Source organism: Orcinus orca, chromosome 7 (genome assembly GCF_937001465.1).
Source record: "Orcinus orca chromosome 7, mOrcOrc1.1, whole genome shotgun sequence".
In the NCBI taxonomy this organism is placed as follows: domain Eukaryota; kingdom Metazoa; phylum Chordata; class Mammalia; order Artiodactyla; family Delphinidae; genus Orcinus; species Orcinus orca.
The window spans coordinates 37569967-37587800 of record NC_064565.1 but is presented as its reverse complement, the minus strand read 5'-3'; the positions used below and the strand labels follow the sequence as shown (position 1 = coordinate 37587800).

At 38.4% G+C, this 17834-nt stretch overlaps 1 long non-coding RNA gene across 1 annotated transcript; it reads right to left on the bottom strand.

Annotated features, from left to right (window-relative positions):
- Positions 1-290: 290 nt before the first annotated feature.
- On the bottom strand, positions 291-15807 carry LOC125964984 (uncharacterized). Its single transcript, XR_007478381.1, has 3 exons — positions 15675-15807; positions 15182-15248; positions 291-629 (listed from the first exon to the last, which is right to left on the bottom strand). It is a non-coding gene; the product is annotated as an uncharacterized LOC125964984 (long non-coding RNA).
- Positions 15808-17834: the final 2027 nt, after the last annotated feature.

The following is a 17834-nucleotide window of genomic DNA, read 5'->3' as shown; positions in this document are numbered from 1 at the left end:
ATGTTACTGTGTTTATCTTATATCATATCAGCAGGTATGCAATGTCAATTTGTTTCATTACTAGTGATATTAAATTTCATTACTTGGTTAGCACATTTTATGCCAGGCTTCTTTACTGTAAAGCCATTTGATAAGTATTCGTGCTTATTAATTAATAAACAATCAAGTATCTTTTGGGGAGACACTTTGAGATTTTCACTAACCCATAAAGCTCTCTTCTCATTCATTCGTTCATTCATTCATTCATTCATTCATTCATGTATTTCTATCAATCAGGATTTGAGCAGAGAAGAACAAAGGATTTATTATAGGGGTATCACTTGATGCAGGAATGAGAGCTGATTACACAGTTTTGTGAGCCTTTTGTTTCTGTGCCTGGAGCTGCACTCAGAATCTCACTGGGCGGGCAGTCATGGAGGGCCAGTGGACATGAAATGAGGGAAGCAAGGATGAATTGGAACTAGTGAAGATAGAATAGAGTCCAATGGAGAATGCTCTCTCATCACCTGCAAGCCTCCAAGTTGGATTATGGAGTGTCCTGCAGGAGAAGCCAGTGTCCTTCACCATGGAGCATGCATCTGGCCAGGCATCAGTGGTGCTGAGGCCAAAGATCTAGTGGTTGCTCCTACCTGAGAAGACAAGATAAGTAATGTGAGTGGGCTGCAACAGCATCTGCTCTTTCAACTTACCTTCTGGTCATAAGGAATACTGCTGCTCATTTACTTCCATCTTACAGATCTTGTGCAAAATATCACTTCTGTGTCATGCCAACTCAGAACTCTGAGGAAAGGGAATTCTGGGACATGTAGTCACAGATTAGTCCAGTTGATATAAGACAAATCCACCATAGTATTTATAGCAGTTTGAATTCATAAATTTTTATTTTACTCAAAGGATTACTACCTATTACAATTATTAATATTTATTTTGATGCTCAAATTGTTCCAGACTTGGCCAGTGGAAACCTTTCATGCTGACTCTTGTATTCTTTTGACATTTTCCCAGCATTGAGTATTTATTTACTTTTGGATACAAAAAGATGTTACAGGATCATCTTATATTTTCCCTGTCATAATCCAAGATTTAATCCTTTCTCCAAAGAGTTTTGGTTCTTTTAGTATAGAATACCATTTAGAAACTAATATCTAGAAGACACTTGTCTTCTTTGTTACTTAGGATCACTGCTTCTAGGTCCTCTCAATAGACAAAGCTAAGAAATACAGGAAAAAGGAAGGTAGAGAAAGATTTCTTTGCCTATTTTCCTATTAGGATGTTAGTCTTATTTTCTATTGAGTTTTTTGGGGTTTTTTTGGTTTTGTTTTTCTTTCGGGTTTTTTTTTTTGCGGTGCGCGGGCCTCTCACAGTTGTGGCCTCTCCCGTTGCGGAGCACAGGCTCCGGATGCGCAGGCTCAGCGGCCATGGCTCACGGGCCTAGCTGCTCCGCGGCATGTGGGATCTTCCCAGACCGGGGCACGAACTCATGTCCCCTGAATCGGCAGGCGGACTCTCAACCACTGCGCCACCAGGGAAGTCCTGTATTGAGTTTTGAGAGCTCTTTAAGTATTAGGAAACTAACCCTTCATGATATGAGTTATGAATAGCTCTCCTAGAATATCGTTTATGTATAGTGTTCTATTGTAATTTGGCCTGTTTTGATTTTCTCCCTCTCTTGAGGGCAGTTTTGGTTACATATATGTAGTGTAATTTGGATATGTATAAAGCAGGGTTTTCATTCTAGTGATCATGTAGAAGACAGATAACACCTTAAAATGGTTAAAGAGGGGGCAGGTATCCTTGAAAATGCATGTGGGAGAGACTTTGTGACCTCTCTGCTTATCTGTAGGCAGCATCTTTAAGACAGAGTTCATGATGTGTAGGAAGACAATTTTTTAAGACTGGCTTTCATGAGAGACAAATCGAAGGTGTTTACAGTTACTTTTATTCATCATTCTGCCAACTGTTCAGAAAGGAGCTGTCCTGGGCCTCTTTCCCTTGATTTGGACCTTGATTTTTTTTCTCTCCATACATTTCTTGGTTCATTAATTCATTCTACGCATAGTTCATTCATTCATTTAAAATTCATTCATTCATTAATTAGTTCCTACAGTGGACATAAAACTGAACTACCTTTTGGACAAGCTGGAAAGTGACTGAAACTATGGTTCTTGTATTCAAGGCTTACTATGGTGTTTGAACAGCCAAAATAATACCACATGAATAACTAGAAAGTCATAGCCCAGCATCATAAATAAGCATAAAATATCTAGGACAGACTGGAGTCTAAGTTTACATGAAATATTACGTTTGTTAATTCAAAAAGGCATCGGATCCTTTTGGTGTGCCTAAAGCCTATTTTATATATATATATATATATATTTCATGCAAAGATTGTGACTTTTGTGCCTCAGAATTTAGGGTAGAAAAAAGAGACAGTGATTTAAGAATAGTTTGAAAACTCAAATCAGAAATCACAGGACATTAGATGTGGGATAAATGGAAGGTTTTTGAACTCGGTTTCTTGTTGTTGTTTTTATATGTCCCTATATTTGCTTTCATGGCTTATTCTGTATTATCTAAAGGCTGGCACCACTCACATATCAAGACCCATAGCCTTGCCTCCTGTAGAAAGTCCATGTAAATACTATCACTAGCCAATTATTAATAATCATTTTCTTCCTTGCTCCATACTCCCTTGTCTTTCTATAATATCATTTCTGAGACAATATTTCACTTATGTATTTTCATATTAGTATCCTCTCCAAGACTAACTTAACTAGAAGATAGGGATTGTATCTTATTCATCTTTGTTTCCACTGCCAAGTATAGTGCCTGGTAAATAATAGGTGCTCAATAAATGTTTGTGGGTTAAATGAATGTATTAGTCTCCCATCTTAAATATTCTTGGCTTTGGGGTAGTGAAAGTAGAAAACTGTTCCAGTCCAATCATTTAACCTAAATTGATTTTCTTCTTCCAACTGTTAATTCAGTGGTGGGCATGATTATCCTGGTCTTGTTAATCTAGTTCATTTGTTGGCATGGAAAAGGTGGAAAGATGAGTTTCAGATGCTGTATTTATGCTGTCCGTCAGACATCTCCTGTCCCGTGCCATGTAAAGACACATTCTGTTCACCAGCTGCTGATTTCTGTTTGTTCTCATCGTGTTGCTTCCTGGGCCAATGGTGGTGCTGATGCTACTGGTCTCTTTTCTGCAACAATGTCCCCTAATCACATCACCCAGATATAAAATGTGTTATCTATACTCCCTTCTGTCCTCCTCTGTTTTTTTTTCCTCTAAGAAATAATGGGGAAACGCTTGCCAATGTGTATGTTTTGCAAACGTTCCCAGTCCTCATGATTTATCACTTAGTCCCTCTTCTAAGGAGATTAGATATTCCTCAGAGATACCACCAGAATTTGGAGTTGTCTCTGGTGCTTAGAGCAGATCAAAAAAGCTCTCTGGGGATTTAAATTTCCATAAATTTGAAAATTGGTGTCAAAAGGTTTTGATTCTAAGCCTGTAAAGGTGAATGCAGTACGATTAATTCATTGTTGCAGCTACTAAATTCACATTTTAATTTGCTGATAAGGAAAGGCAGAAAATATTATGAAACTTAGACATTTCATCTGTCATGTTAGTTATACCCTGGCTTATAAGAGGTAGTTCCATGAGATTGCCTTTATGTTACTTTTCTCCCCTCGAGTTATTAAGAACCTTGTCCCCCGAAGTCTACCTGTAATTTCTACTATCTGGACCAGTATAAACTTGAGTAGACATGGCTTCTGCCAGCACGTATGGACTATAAGTCTGATATACCTTCTAAACTGTGAAAAAAGGATACATTTGGGAATTTCTCATTCAAATATTAATAAAGTCTGGGAGGGTGAGGGGAAAGACACTTGGATTCATATCTACTTCCTATCTCTATTTTAAGGTTAAATCACTGTTGGCATCTATCTGTTGTCTGACCACATATTCATCCAATTTTTTTTTTCCAATTTTTAACTTATTACTTTTACCAAGAGCTCAGCAGTCAGTTGGCACTGAGGCTATGCAGAGAAAGGACAAGGTACTGGCCCTAAAGAGCTCCAGACTTAAGGAAGGGGCATACTTGCAAATCAGGTTTTGATTGCCCTCTGCAGAGATCAAATTTTGAATGCTCTCTACAGAGCAAGCTTGTTGGAGCAAGAGTGGGCAGCTTCTTTCCCTTAAGAGACATCAAAGAATCTTCCTCAAGGAGATGAATCCTGGGTTAAGTGTCAAAAGGTATTAGTAAGGCAGAGAGGAGGTAAGTGCTTAGATATGCGTATGGTGTTAGTGTGTGGATGGCTCAACAATTACAGATCTTGGGTGGCTGTGGGCTAGAAGGCAATAACTGGCATCTATTAAACACTTGGCATTACGTAGACCCTTTATTATCTTACATTTAATTCTCCCCCCAAAACATCTATGGCAGATATTATCATCACATTGGACCCATTTTTAAAGATAAGGAAGTGCATCTCAGGGTAGGTTTGCTAACTTCCCTAAAGTTAAGTATACAAAAGAACCAGGATTTGTATCCAGACCATTTTTCCTACAAATTCTTTAGTCTAACAAATATATGTTAGGAGAAAGAGTTTAAGAGAGGATTGGAGATGTAGTGAGATGAGGTGTAATAGACAGGCAGGTACCATATCATGAAGAGTTGTGTGGGCCAAATTAAGAATCTTGGCTTCTGTCCTGAAAGTGATAAAGTACCTCTAAAAGGCTTTAAGCCAGGAAATGGCATGATCAGATTTGCATTTAGAAAGATGTCTCTTGCTACAGGGTTCAGAAAGGCCAGGATCGTAGGCAAAGAGGCCTGTTGTTGAATTGATCCAGTGGAGACATGACAGATGAGTTTATACAGCTCATTAGTAGCAGATGAGCCACACCAAGAAGTCATCTGCTTTTATAATCATCTTGATCCTACTTCCTTTTCAGGTCTTTGGTATCAGCTGGTTCCTCTGATTCCAAGCCTTTCCTTCCAGTTTTTAATTGATTTCCTTCCAACCTGCTAAACAGCTCTTGCTTCTGAAGCCTTGCATTGAACTTCCTGTTAATTTGGCCTTGCCAAACCAGCAGTTGTCATTTTGATAATCTAATATTCACCTCACTTAAGTGGCCTAAGATTTGTGATCTGACTTGAATTTCTTCCTTTTAGTTTAAATTGTATATTGATAATAGATTTGGAAAGTGTGCTTTTGCATAATTCTTCTTCCCTTGTAAAAATATGTATGTAATTGCACCTAGGGCCTGTACAACACAGAATCCATTTTTTCAAGAGAATGATTGTAAACTGCCATTTTGAAGATGGGAAATAAAGGAAAGGAAGCTATCAGGCCACAGTGTTGGCCAAGGGTGAAATCTAGAAATCTAAGCCATTGGAAGGAAGTTGGCAGTAGCTGGGTAAGTCAGACTGTATTTGGAGTGTTAGGGAGCTCTGTAAAGAAAATGTTGGCTGTGACTGCTCAGGCAAAGCAATAAATCCAACCCATGAATTCCACGAAGGTCGAAAGTTCAAGAAGACTTTGGAGGATCAAAGAATAAGTCAGGGCAGCTGCCAGAAGCAGAAGACCTAGAAATTTGAACCAAGGGTGGGTAGTTTGCTTTATTTCCTCTTTTACGTTGCCTCTTAGGTATGAATTGCTGCTGTGTGCCATGGCCAGAGGATGACACAGTGTTCTTGGTGTAGTTAGGTCCTCACTGCATGAGTTCTTGAGCTCAGAGACAACTGAGTCTCTTTCTAATTGCAGGACTAAGATGAGTGGTCTAGTCTGAAAATGCATGTCAAAACTGGACAGTCCAAATAAGTGGGCTGCAACCCCTAAAGACCTTTGCATAGAGCTTTGCAGACTGCAAAACTCTTTTTGCAGATATATATTGCACCCATGAAAATTTATTTTTATTATTATTTTTAATATTCTCCGTCTTTTATTACTGTCAGTTCCAGTTTATTTTTTTATTTAATTAATTATTTATTTTTTGGCTGTGCCACATGGCAGGCATGTGGGATCTTAGTTCCCCGACCAGGGATTGAACCCACATTCCCTGCAGTGGAAGCACGGAGTCTTAACCACTGGACCACCAGGGAAGTCCCTTATTTTTATTATTAATGACACTATACAAGCCTAAGGACTTGGACTCAAATATTCTGATCCAAAATCTTGTCTTTCATTGAAAAACACTAAGCCCACAGTGATAGGAATGGCATGGGAATGTTGACTGAGTCACTGGAAATGACTCTTTGGGAATGCATTCCATCTAACTCTGTTTGCCCCTTACATACTTAGGCCTGTTCTTTCTCCTATTGAAGTACCATCTCAAGTACTAACTGCTATATACTCCCTAACAAATTTCTAGTCAGAAGTGATCTCTCTCCTCTTTGGTCTTCTGTAGCACACTTGCTTTGTATCTTTCTATGGCAGTTATCTTACCTTTCCATGTGTCATTGTTTTTCCATAATACGTCTATCCATGAATGCTCCCCTTTTCCTCTCACCCCAGACTTATTAACATACTTATTACCATGAATATACACCACGTGTCTTCAATAAATACATGAGTGTTTCAGAAAATTCTAGCAGTGCATGATTCTTTTAGTGTTGAATTTTGGGATAAAATGTTAAAAAGAATAAAAAGAAAAGTACAAAAATTTATTTACCAATACAAAAAAAGAGATAGAGATGTATTGATAAAAAAGTTTACCTTTGTGTTTTCCAGTCCCATATCTGAGAAGCTTGGTACTTGCCTTTCAGTGTTTTATATGCTTACATCACACTAGCACATGCAGAATCATTCAGACACACAAAGATTTTATGTGAAATAAATTCTTGTGATATTGAATAATATAGTAACCTTCTTTAGTTTGGCAAAGGAGTTAAGGGGGATGGGTATAAAAAGAGAAAGTAAGATAGTGGTTAGTGACGGATGGGAGAGAGGTCCTGATAAATAATTTTTATTTAAAGGATTACAAGAATTACTGCAGGAAAACAGCCAGGCCTAAAAAGTTGGGCAGGGCCTTTGAATGTGGTTTTACTATCTGGCAACCCTGTGCCATATGTAGAAAATGATCAAATTGGCCAAGATTGGGTAAAAAACGGTGGATTGCCAGCTCCTACTGTAGGTCATTAAAGTCATCTGTGTAAAGCAACTATACTCCAAAAAAAAATTAATTTTAAAAAAGTCATCTAACTTGCTTCTCTAAGTGAGGTGGGAATTTCTGTTTTCTCTCTGGTGGATTTGATAGTCCTTAGCCATACTTCTCAACGTATGGTATCGGGAATTTGCAGGTACCACACCAGATCTACTGAATCAAAATCTCTGGGGATGGGACCAGCAATCTGTGTTTACTAAACCCTTAATGGTGATTCTTACGTTCATTAAAGTTTGAAAATTACTGAACTAGAAGAAAGAGAGTTAGCAAAAAGGTTGGGCTAAGGTTGGGGAAGGAGATAAGAGGCTAGCTAGAGGAAAATTCTTTCATGGGGAAAGAATTGAAAAGAAATCAGAATGACTTTTTCCAAGCAGAAGAGCACTTAAAGTTTTTGGATAATTGGGAAACCAGAATTTAATGCCTCCGTATATTGCCTAACCCTATTTCTATAGCCAGAAATCTTGAGGTGTCTGGTTGGAACCAATGTAGAAAGTCTGGTTAAGTTAATTTTTATCTCATGGCCTTGGTGGTGTGGTGATAGACTAGCATTTCATCTTGCTTTCCTTCTAAGATCCTGGCCATTGATTTAATTAAAACCTAAATTTGGATGACACGGTTTCTCATAAAATAATGCTAATAGATATAAAATGCATCCTTCTTGGTGTTAATTTCTCAAGATTGGATCTTTCCACACACTGGATGATAAGGTTGTGTTGGCAGAGTACCTGGCCTTGGGTACTGGGGAAAAGCTTGAGGTGGAGAGAAAACTCTTTTCTCTCCTCGTTTGGAAATCAAACAGCAGCAACAAAAATATTGGAAACTTTTAAAAAGTTTAGTATGATAAAGTGTCAAGCAGAACTGCATAGATTCAGAAATATTTACATTGGAGAACCAGAAAGTTGTGGGAACAGAAACTCTTCTGCCTCCTCCCACCTTTTCTGTCAGCTGCTCAGTCATTTCCAAATGGTTTGAAGTTTCTGTACAAGAATCTCGCTAATGACTGTAATTCATCACAGGAGGTGTTTAGTTTTGAAAATGAAATATGACTATATATTTTGGAGATTGATAGCGAGGGTTTGTTTATTGGTTATACTCCTAGAGAAAAAAATAAAAGAAATATAACAGAGAAAAATGCATTTTTGAAGGTCCATCATAATAGCTAAAATAACTTGACCTGTAAAACTTCTGAGAAACATTCTACCTGTAACTTTACATAAAAGATAAAAAATACTGATGTTGAGTTTTTAAAACACTTTTGAGAAGACCTAAAGACGTATATGCCAAAAGTAAGTAACAATGATTAAGTCAATATCATGGACACAAATTAGTGATCTGCCCATGAAGTCCCATATATTTGCTATCACCGGGCATTAGTTTTGCCTCGGAGTTTCCTAGTGTCTGTGGCAAAAAGAGAAATATGGGAAGATTCAAATTCCTTAATGAAGAACTGGTTTTAAGGAAAAAGGTATAGTCTTGGATTTTATGTAGGAGGTACAAGGTCATGTAATGAATACTGCTCTCTGTAGTCATTTTAAAATAAATATAGAGGTGATTGGCATGTGATTTTTTAAAATAAGGAGATTAGGTGAATTCAAGGTCAAAGCATTTGAGGGTACAATTCAGGGAAGGTGAGTTGTTACGTGAGAAATTAAGCCAATGAACTTCACATATGTAGCCTTCATGTGAATCTTATGTGTTAATTTAGAACTGAGAATAAGTGTATCCCTTAACTTTCACCTCCCTAGAAAACTTTAGTTAGAAGTTCATGTAGTATCAGTCTAAAATCACTGTAATTTCTTATATGCTAATATTATATGTTATTGGCTTAATATGGCTCCATATACTTTGAAGACCAGAATGCTAACTAGGTAGAGTTGTCATTATGTTAATAAGATGAAAAACTGAAGCAGTATTCTCACCCAGAAGGAAATCATTCCTGAAAAAGAGTAAACTAAAGGGACAGCACAAATTTTCCTCAGGAAAGCATCTTTAGATTTTCTATAGCACTTTAAAAAATGCTTTAACCATGGAGAATGACAGAGAAAACTTTGACCAGAATAATTTTCCAAGTAGTGCCTCCTCTTCGCAATAGAAATATCAAGGGTTTATTTTCACATAAATGACACTAAGCATTAATCTAACGATTAGTTCATTCACTTGGGACAGTGAGATGAATAAACAAACATGGATAGATTTGGGACTTTCAGAGAAATCTGAATCATAGGTTAAACTAATCCAATCCAACTCTTATTTCTCTTTTTAGTCCCTTAAGAATCCCACATCCTCCAAATAAGAGTAGGTTCCCCACAGATGACTTTTTTCTCCCATATACATTGAAAATCATCCACTCTTAGAAATTTAAAGAATTTAAAGAATTGTCAGCAGAATTTTTAACTTTTAATTAACTGTAACTTTATTTTTTTTTGAAACTAACTGAAATATTTTGTCCTGTTGATTGGAATGTTCACATTTAATTTGCCAAACAAAAGTTTAAAAATATACTGTTAGAAATGCCGCAGGCTTTGTAAAGTGGCTTTTCACTGGTTGAATGTTACAGCAGGACCAGACGTTTATTAATTCTCTCTGCCACAGAGCTAATAGAACTGTTCTTTTAATTCAACAAACAGAAGCCTGTGTTCTTTGGATGGTTATTTTATTTCCCATGGAGTCTGCATGCTGTTGGCTAACAATCACAATGGCTATGTATCTATTTGAAGCAATCTTTTAATTTGTTTTGCAATAGTTCTGAAAATATAACTTCAAAAATTCTTAGCAAAGTTTCTGGAAATGATTTATATTCCCCTCGAGACACATTTTTTTAGTGTAGAACTGCTAAAATCATAAGATAAAGGCTAATTTGATCAACAACTAGAGTCTCACATAGTCCAAGTATTCTTCCAGTTACATTTAAGGTCCCCTTTTGAACCAAACATTGTCTTCTTTAACATAATTTTTAAAAATAGAAAATCATTAACTAGTCCCTTGTACCCCCATCTCCCCAAACACAGTCCATGGCTACTGCCTTATTCAGGATGATGAGTAGTTAATAGCAAACTGCTGTGATAGGATGGGGGTAGGGGGTGGTCAACTACCCAGACTCTGGCCACAGCCCTCTCAGAGGTTCAAGTATCCTCTCTGCACTTTCAGCCATGTGATCTGGGGTGAATTACTTCATCTCTCCATGCTTTATTTTCCTTATCTGTAAAGTGAGCATAAAGGTAATTGTTACTACTCCACAGGAGTGATGTAAGAATTAGATTAATTTAGTTCATGGAAAAGCACCAGAGCAGTGTCTTACCAACAGTCGATGCATCCCATGAGTTGAGTTTATTCTCCTTGCCCTTGAGCAGCTCCCTTCTTAATACATTTCCATCCAGCTGCTTACATTTGCGTGGATGCACCTGTTTCTGTTAGGAATTCAGTGTTACTTTAAAGGAGCATTTAAATGTAAGTGTCCTGAAGTTCTTCAAATCTTAACTTCCTCTGTTTGCTTTTCATCATTTTTTTTTGTTTCTGCTTTTAAACTATTAGCTTTCATTTATTGCTTCCTGTGTCAGTTGCTCAGCCTGCAACTTTCTGATTTTAATCTGCTGCACACCAAGAAATCAGATTATCAACCCAATTGGAATTTGAAATAAATTAGGAGTAATTTGACTCAGAGGAAGCACCTGGCGTGCTCTCCCTCTGTGTAAAGCGAATTCTCTTGACCGCATGGATTTTGTACTTGGTAGGATCTGTTTTGCTTTCCAGGGAATTGTTTTGCTTTTAAAAGTGAAGGTGTTAGATAAGCTGCCTTGGAAAAAGTGAGGTGTTACACTGTTGAACTGAATTTCCTTTTGGAGTGAATGAGACAACTTACAAATTCATGAATTTAAATATTACCCTGACTGTGTTTCAAATGTTCTGGCTATAGACTCACAACCTATTCCTATGCTTTAGGCAAATGGAATTGATAGCAAGCGTCACTGCAGTGATTCTCAGATTTTCCTCCCAGAACCAGCTCCAATAAAGTTTATAGAAATGCAGATTCTCTGCCCCACCCTAGACCTATTGACTCAGAACCTCTGGGGTGGGCCCAGCAATCCTTCCTGCAACAATCCCTCCAGGTTATTCTGATGCAGGCTGAATTGTGAGACTCCTGGGACCAAGGCTAGTGGAAGGCAAACCTGATTACATATTAGATTCACCTGGGGTGCTTGCAGCCCCAGAAATTCAATTATTTTAAGGTAAAAACAAAAACAGAAACAAAAGCAAAACACCTGAAGAGAGTTCAAGGTAAACAGGGTTGAGACCTATTTCTCTAGACTGTGCTTTCAAGCACAAGGTAAAGTAAGTCACTTAAAAGCTGTAATTTTAGCGGGCCTCCATGATTCAGAGTCGCTCCCTTTTCGCATCTGTGGCACCTGAACTCCTTCACCCTAATCCTTTACTGCTTACTTCAGCCTGGAAGGCCTCTGTGAAATGCAAATGTTATCTGTGAGAGATGACATCTGGAATTAATATAGATGGATACATTTTCTCCTACTAACAGTAGCCCTTCTTCTGTAGCAGTGCTTCTCAAACATCAGCGCACTTCATAATACCTGGAAGACTAGTTAAACCAAAGGTTGCTATGCCCCCCCCTCCAGATTTTCTAATTCTGAAGGCCTGCGGAGAGGCTCAGTAATTTGCATTTCTAACAAGTTCCAGGTGAGCTGGCGTTGCCTGTTCCTGGGACTATAAAAACCAGCGCTTTGAGGAAAGAAGGGTCCTGAGGAGTGGGGTTCTGAGCTGGTGAGGTTTTGCTGGATGGGGGAAGGAGAAGGCCGTGCTGCTCTTCCGCAAGTGGGAGACCTGAGTAAGTGGGAGACACCCACCCCCCAGGGGCTAAAGAAGTAGAAGGGCTAGTGAATCTAAAATCAAATGATTATTATTAGAATAGTTTAACTGAGAAGATTAATTTCTGGTTTCCAAATTTTTATCTCCTGTTTCCCAAAACTTAAGGTGCAGCAAAATGGTGGTAGAAGCTTGTTTGAAAATTCAGACACTTAGGCTCATCTTTGCGACCTCTATTCAGGAAATCTCGGATGAAGCCCAGCAATAAGCGACCCGGGTAAGTTTGTTGCAAATGGTCTTTTACTTATTTATTCGTTTGGAACTCTTTATTCAGGGGAACCGAGGGCCTGTATTGCTATTATTATCATGTTATTGAACATTTCTGGAGATTTAGTCATAAAATAGAAATATTTTTTCTGAGAGTAGTTCAAGTATACTTTTGCTTTGCTTTCAGAATGGCCTCTTCCGCTTCTAACTCCAGGTGTCTTTATTTGAAAATGGTTCCGTTTACTACTTAAAAATAATCTGAAGAGCAAATTCTTATATATTGGACATTTTTATATGATATAACTGTCAGGTCCGTCTAAATTCAGGAGCCGTGAGAGATCCTTCTATAGGTCCACTATTCGCAGTTGTAGAAATCAGCTCAAGTAACAAGGAGCACATGGGGAAAGTGCACAGAGCTTCACCGTAACAAATTCCAGTGACTCATCAGCTTTCCATATCATAGCTACCATATTCCTGCCATACTGATGGAAATCTCTACAGATAGGGTTGTTGTCAACAGTTGTGACTTGCAAACATACAGCACTTATAAAAATAAAAGTATCAGCGGTTGTTGCTAGGTTTTTATTTTCTTGTTCCTTTTGTAATCCCCAGTTTAGGACCCAGTGTAATACAGGATAGTTACATGCTTATAATGAACCTCAAATCTTCTTGTACAGGAAAAAAGGTTGCTTTCCACCCTCTGTAGTAGGTGCAGTTTTCCTGAGGGTTATGAACAGGAAATGATTCCTCAAGAAATGTAGCTGGCATATTTAAATCTTTAAGCAAATTATAAAAGTCATTATAAAATCCGTTCACTGAGAAGGAAGGAGGAGTACAGTTCAAGAACCTTTAACTCTTTTAAAAACAAGTTTAGTGGAGAAATCATTGTAGCAAAATACTGCCAGAGGAAGCTCTTCTATCTAGAAATTTAATGACATCTGTCAAGAAACCATGAAAAGTATCAGCTGAGGACATTTAGAAAGAATATGAAGGAATATTTGATGTTTTAAGGATATGCATACCTATTGTTAAACATGGAATTTTAGCATGTATAAAATACTATGTTTCACTAAGAATTAATGCTTACAGAATGACCCATCTTGTTGGGTGACGTGTTCTGGATATCTTCCTTTAAAAACATTTCCTCATTCACTTATTTTAATAAGTCTGTATTTGTGTTGAAAGTTGTACAACTGAAATGGGCACGTGGGTGGTTGCCTCAAATCGACGCTGTGTTGAGGTCACTGCCTTAAACCACACATCAGTTTGAAGGGGGCTGGCTCACATATTTGGCATTGGGAATTTATTTTCCCCCTGTGAGGAAATAGTTACGTTTATTCAGACATTCAACCTTGTCTTGATCATTGGTTCCTGTATTCAGCAGAGAGACAGTATGGGAACAGAAGTAGCTGCCTATCAGAGAAAGTTGCCAAGTTTCAGGGTCCCTAGGGAAATGTCTTGAGTAGAACACTCCAGAATATTTCCTGATTTTGATGCTGTAACGTAGTTAGTATTCTGCTCAGGCTGATAGGCAGTTCCTGTATTCACGCTGTAATAGGTGTTATGCTATAGAAGGCATAAAAATTGCTTCAAGCAGTATGTTTTCCTTTCTGGCATTTAGGAGGAACTAAACGTGGGGAGATGTGAATGTCCCTCTGGATTTGCTTGTTTTCTCTAGGAGAGGGTTATTTAAGATCATGGAGTTACTTTTGTGAATGGTATCTTATAAAATAAAAGAATATTACTCCCTCTTGTTCTGTTACTGTTACTCTCTTTCAGCAATAATATACTTCTGATCTTGGTGTAAATGTCATATTGTGTGAATATGCAAACATCACATCCGCCTACATATGTTCTGTTGCTTAGTAATTCTTGGCACTGGAGCACCGTGAATTTTGTGCCTAATAAATGAGATACCCATCAGAATGAAAAATGAACTATGTTGGTCTCTTGAGTAAGATATCGTTATTTCAGATTTTAGTTATGAAAAAGTAGGCTGCATTCTTGTCTGTGGTAGTATAGAAATTTGGAGGAGAATTGAATTTAGGAATAACTTTTGTTTACTTGTTCATCAAATAAAGCTTATACCATCTAGTACTTTTCCCTAGACATGGGCCAATATTTCAAAGCATTTATTTAAAGATAGATTCTGGTTATATAAAGTTTTGTTTGAAAAAATTTTACTTAAGAATCTGTAAAAATCTCCTTTTATAGTAAAACAAAATACTGTACACAAGAGTGACTCCTGGAATTTTGCCTTGAAGATCAAGTGAATTGTCTTCATCTTCGTATAATTATTACAGTCTCCCTTTTCAACCCTGAGCCCATATATCCCTTTTTGTAATGTCCATTCATAGATCTGAGTTTTGAGGTTTTTGATAGGGATCCCTTTCAGCTTCAAATCAATGAACTAAAAGATATATCTCTATTAACAAAATTTAATCTTTCTCTGAATTTGAGAGACGCTGTATCTCTCTGCCCCAAATAATTAAAATGGTTTTCTCCCGTGGGGGGCTTTGAATCCACCAAACAAGGTACCAGATGTCAAACTCTATTCATATGCCATTCCTTCACTCCTAGGTGTTCTTCCCCCCACCCCCCCCCGCCCCCACCCCCCACCCCACCCCCCCCGCCCCCACCCCCCACCCCACCCCCCCCCGCCCCCACCCCCCACCCCACCCCACCCCACCCCACCCCACCGCACCCCACCCCCTGCGCGGGCCTCTCCCGTTGCGGAGCACAGGCTCCGGACGCGCAGGCTCAGCGGCCATGGCTCACGAGCCCAGCTGCTCCGCGGCATGTGGGATCTTCCCGGAAAGTGGCACGAACCCGTGTCCCCTGCATCGGCAGGCGGACTCTCAACCACTGCGCCACCCGGGAAGCCCTAGATGTTCATTTTAACACTACTGTTTTCTCAGTTCTTACCTTGTGATAAAAACTGGGGATACAAAGATTTTTAAAAATCACTCTTCTCATTTCGGAGCTCATGCTCCTGTAGGAGAGACAGACGTATACTTTAATGTTACAGTAGCTGTTATAACAGGCACCAAAGAAACACTAGATACCGCATGGTAAAAGAGGTAAGAATCAGTTCCAAAGGAGGACAGGAATCAAATGAATGCCTTTTAATGCTCTCACCATATTTTGAGTTACATCTTCTCCCAAGAGGAAGGAGTATGGAGTATTCCGACTCCACCTCAAATGAAGAGAGGAGAATTTAAAGAGACCACTAAGAATTTGAGATAAGAACCTTGCAGTTTTAGGGATGAGTACAGAGTGGAAAATTGAAATGCTAAGAGGTACACCTCAACTACCTGAGTTTTCAAGGGCATCAGTGGATCAGCTATCTACTACATCATGGGATAAAGCCAATATAGGGCCACCTTAATTAATGAAGTATGTATTTTATGTCCCTTACCTTAGGAGAATGCGGAATAAAAAATATGAGTGTTTTATAGCCAAGTTATTATTTTTTTTTTTTTTTTGCGGTACGTGGGCCTCTCACTGCTGTGGCCTCTCCCGCCGCGGAGCATAGGCTCTGGACGCACAGGCCCAGCGGCCACGGCTCACAGGCCTAAACCGCTCTGTGGCACATGGGATCCTCCCGGACCGGGGCACGAACCCGTGTCCCCTGCATTGGCAGGCAGACTCCCAACCACTGCGCCACCAGGGAAGCCCCAAGTTATTTTTACTTTAGATGAAACATGGTGCTTCTATGCCTTTGCCTGACCTCTAAATGCTGATGCCTTTCTCTTTTACTTCACACATTGTCTCTTAGGTATTTTATTCTCTCATAGTTTCATCTACCTACTGTGGGGTGATGGCTTTTAAGTTTTATATAAATATACTTTGGATTTATGTCTAATCACATATGTGACCTTTTCAATTGGCTATGTCATAGGTACCTCAGATGTCCAGATAAACTGTGACTAATCATTTTTTAAACCACCCTTCAGTATGCTCTTCCTTTGATGTTAATTGTGTCATCTGAAGTAGATGACACAATTATCCACTCAGTTGCTACCAAATCTAGAAAGGGAGTCACCCTAGGTACTTCAGTTATACCTTCACCCCTCATGTCCTATAAATTACTACATAGTGTTACGTTTACCATCATTTCTTCCTCTTTATTGTCATTACAACTAGCATAGTTCAGACTTTCCATCACTTGCTTAGACTCTCAACAACTTGCCTGCCTCCACTCCTGTCCTATTAATTTTTGTCTTCAATAAAATATTCAGAAAGTTGTTTTTAAAAAACAAAAATCTGAATATATAACTCCCTTGATTAAAAATCCATCAGCATCTTGTTAAAATCTAAGCTTTGAAATGTAGTAAATAATTGGTTCCTTGAATTTTCTTTTGCATATACTCTGGACATATCTATTGCCCTCTGCCTTTGACTTAATGCTCATGAAATACATGAACTGTCTGCAGTTTCCACTTACATCATGCTAGATCTCCCTTCTTTGTCCCTGTTCTCATGCTATTTTCTCTGCCTGAAATGCCCTCTCCACTGCTACTCATATTTTAAGATTAAACATAGCCATTAATACTGTGAAGCTTTCACTGACTGCCACATATAGGGTGGTAAAACTTACTCTGGATATTTTTATCTTGCATTGTACTATCACAATATTTATCATATTGATTTGTTTGGGTCCCCTGCTGAATTGTTAGTTTTGAATCTCCAGTGCGTAACACAGTAATTGGTATATTGGAAGTACTGGATGAATGAATGATTGAATAAATGTCTGCTAATCCCGCTTAATAGTTTATGCTCTGCATGTACACATTCTGTGAAGGGGCAGGCAGGTGCTATTTGAAGTTGTAGGCCACAGAGCCAGTCTAGATTGTTGATCAGATTGAATATGCTAGTTGAATGATGGGAGTGATATTTGAAGAATTATAATTTTGAAATTACTTGTGATGTGGTGAAAAAAAAGATGAGTTAAGAAAAACAGCTAGGAGATTTTGGCAGCTGCCCGAGATGATTATATTTAAAGTGGGAGTAGAAAAGGAAATGAGTAGGTTTGAAAGATACCATCAAGAAAAAATAAGCCAGGAAAATCAAGTACAATATATCAGCTGTAAGTGGTAGTGAGGAAACAAGTCTTAAATGTTGAGAAGATTTAACCATATAATCTGTGATTTCTTCCATTGGGCTGAGTAATCGAGAAAAGATGTATAATCCCTCCGGAACTGGAAAGATCCTAGGTTCTATAGAATTAACATTATTATATACGTTAAATTTTGTAGAATTGTACTTCTGCCATGATGAAGTAACTGGTATTAGTCCTGCCTTACCACTGTAAACAACTAGAAAATTAGATGAAATATATAATAACTGGTTTCGGATACTGGGCAACAGACAATACAGGACTGTGAACTCTAAGAGAAGGAAACAAGTGAGGTGTGCTCTGAGAGATTCCTGGCTTTTAGATGGATATTTCTGGCTTTTGGAAGGAATTACTTTCCATAGTATAGGGGGGCAGTTCAGGAGGTAGAGAGGGAAGAATTTAGAGAGGTTGAATGAACTTGAATTTACATAACAGTATCAAAGAGTTAAAAACTGTGAA